At 42.9% G+C, this 2848-nt stretch overlaps 1 long non-coding RNA gene across 1 annotated transcript in view; it reads right to left on the reverse strand.

Moving 5' to 3' along the window:
- Window positions 1-1280: 1280 nt before the first annotated feature.
- Window positions 1281-2848, reverse strand: part of LOC111461966 — a 2537-nt gene continuing 969 nt past the window's right edge. Inside the window, exons 2-3 of the long non-coding RNA XR_002713673.1 lie at window positions 2006-2077; window positions 1281-1319 (exon numbers count right to left, since the gene is read on the reverse strand). This is a non-coding gene — a long non-coding RNA (uncharacterized LOC111461966). The remainder of the gene's footprint in view (window positions 1320-2005; window positions 2078-2848) is intronic.

Genomic DNA, 2848 nt, shown 5'->3' on the forward strand with positions numbered 1-2848 from the left:
AAACCTTGAATAAAGAGATCCGTCTTCTCTTCCTTAGTAGCAACCATAAGAGGGACAAATCTGGATAATCGTGTAAATTCCGCCTCATACTCCTCTACTGACCTATTACCCTGTTCCAATTGCATAAATGCTTTTCGGTTTCGCAATCTCGCTAGAGGAGGATAATATTTCTCACAAAACTCATGTCTGAAGGCCGCCCATGTGATTGGGGCCCCACCAGCCTCCATCTTCGGCTTCTTTGATTTCCACCAAAAATGGGCTGGCCCCTCCAACAAATATGTAGCACACAACACTTTATGATTCTCTGGGCAGTTGTAGAATGTAAACTTGGTTTCAATACATTCCAACCACCATTCAGCTGCCTCAGGGTCAGTCCCTTTTCCTCCAAAAGTTGGCGGGGCAAGTTTCATGAAATCTCGTATGTACTCACTCTCCTCTGTCATACATCGTCGGCCATAAGTTACTACCCGCGATGGTGCCTCTGTCACCACAGCTGTACCAGGTAGCTCTGTCAACCGTGTTGGAGGTATTACTGTCTGAACACCTACTCCCGGTGCTTCAGACACTAATGTCGTCTGACCCGATACAGGTGCTGTTGGAGCCGCCTGGCTTCCAAGACCAGCAAGGGCTGCCTGTACCGCTTGGTCCACCCGGCTCTACATCGCCTGATCTACTCGACTCTCAATCAATGATTGTAATGCCTCCAAAGTAATCACAACAGTCGGCTGATCTCTAGATGCCGACTGAGCAGCAGGCTCCGGAACCGCCTCTGCTGGAGCAGTTTCCTCTGCAGGCTGCCCCTCATTTCCCAAGTCCACATTGGATGTACCAGGGTCTAAATTCTTAAATACGACCATATCTGTCACATACATAATTAAGTAGTCATCATCAATTCTTTTAAAATTTTCATATTTTTTTTTTTTTTTTCATACAACTTAATCATACATCACTTACCTAACCGAGGCGAGATACCGCTGAGCTGGACTAAAGGAATCCATACTGTCTATTCTAAACTGTCTACAGAACCTATAACCTAGGCTCTGATACCAACTTGTAACACCCGCTCCTCGACAACGCGATTAACAGGAGTTACTATCGACAATATTAAGAGACTCTGATACCCAATCATAAAATTAAAAATATTTCTAAAAACATCCAGTAAAATATTTTAATAAAAAAAAACAGTACTTCAAAAAACTTAAAACGACTAAGGTAAATTCTTGACAACGAAAACATAATTACAAAACAGACCCAGACATGGATTCCCAATAGTCTCTAACCCGCTGGTCTCGTCCTCGGCTGGCCTGCAGCATCTACATCTGGAAAGAAAAGTTATAATAATTCTGATGAGTAATTAGATTACTCAGTAAGTAGCTAGCTTATCATTCATGGGTTCATAACTAATCTTTCCAGGTGTTTTTACGTTTTATTCATCACTGACTCCTAGTTCTCTTACTAAGGTCATCTATTCGTTAATGAGGTATCTCAGCTACCTCCAGCTAGGTTACTGACTCTCCTTCGATATGCTTACCTAGAATTTTCGGACTCGTATGTAAGACTCGCTCTCGGTCAAATACGGCCCGTCTACTAATTGCTCTGACGGCCTGTTTATCTCATATACCAACGGTCAGGAGTACTCATGCTCCCTGACTTAGCACACAGCGCGTTGGTCAGGAACCCCGCGGGAATTAGTAGACTATCATACTCATATAAATAAGTCATAACTCAACAACCAATAAGCATATCTAGAGTCATAACCTTTCCATTAACATGCATAACATACTCACAGTTAATGCATACTCTCATACATGTATTATGATCAACACATAGAACATTCTGACAATCATTTATATTATGCTTACATCACAGGCAAGCAGTCACAATATACAATAAACACTCAATATCATCGAAGCTCATCATAACATATTAAGCTCTTAATCAGGTAAACAACATACTCACATGTTGTAAAACAAGTTAAGAACTAGTTCAAAGGTCGATACGCTACTTGGTTGCGAACTCCTTTTCCCCCTTGAATGTACGTTTAATAGTATTTCAACACAATTCCTTCCTATTAGACCTATATTTTATCAATTCCAACATAAGTATAGACCAATTTTGATAGGACAGGTCAAAAGGAGTCGAACGGGACAAACCGGGAGCCAAAATACCTTCTCACGCGCCCTCACGCGCCAACACAAGGTCGGGGTTCGTTTCTCACGCGCCTGACCCGCGCACAGTCGCGCTTCCACTCGCGGCCTCCCCACGCGCCTCGCGTGTCCTTCACGCGCTCGTCTTCAACCTCTCCTCCCTGCAATTTTCCCCAATCTTTTCCTTTAATACCCGTTGTGTCCCGAAGCAAAAATTTCATCTCTACAGCCCGAATTTCGTTCTGATTTCTTCTACAACTTTATAGATCTTCTAACTACGGTTCTAACAAGCCTTATTTCATAACTTATTATGCAGTATGAATCAAGATATCGAGATTTAAAGGTTCGGTGATGTGGGTTTTTCGTTACCTTCGAATTACCGTCCGATTCAGCTCGTGGCTGTATCCCCTTCCTCAAACGATTCCTCAGCAACAACCCCTCTTCCTTTACCCTCGATTGATGTCCAATTTTAAGTAACCAAAACTCGAATTCTCAGAAAATTTCCTCCTCTGTTTTCTGGGTTTTTTCGCGAATCACCAATCTTCGTTTTTCTTCCTTTTTAAAGCGTAATCCAGCCCTAATACGCTTCCACCTCCTCTAATCATCCTCTCATCCATCCCACGCCTCCAATCTACGCGTCCGCCGCCCCTCATCCTCCTTTACAGCAGTTGCTTGACGCAGCTGCTTCGTTTTCGTTTTTT

The sequence above is a fragment of the Cucurbita moschata genome, unplaced genomic scaffold (assembly GCF_002738365.1).
Source record: "Cucurbita moschata cultivar Rifu unplaced genomic scaffold, Cmos_1.0 Cmo_Scf00026, whole genome shotgun sequence".
Taxonomy (NCBI): Eukaryota; Viridiplantae; Streptophyta; class Magnoliopsida; order Cucurbitales; family Cucurbitaceae; genus Cucurbita; species Cucurbita moschata.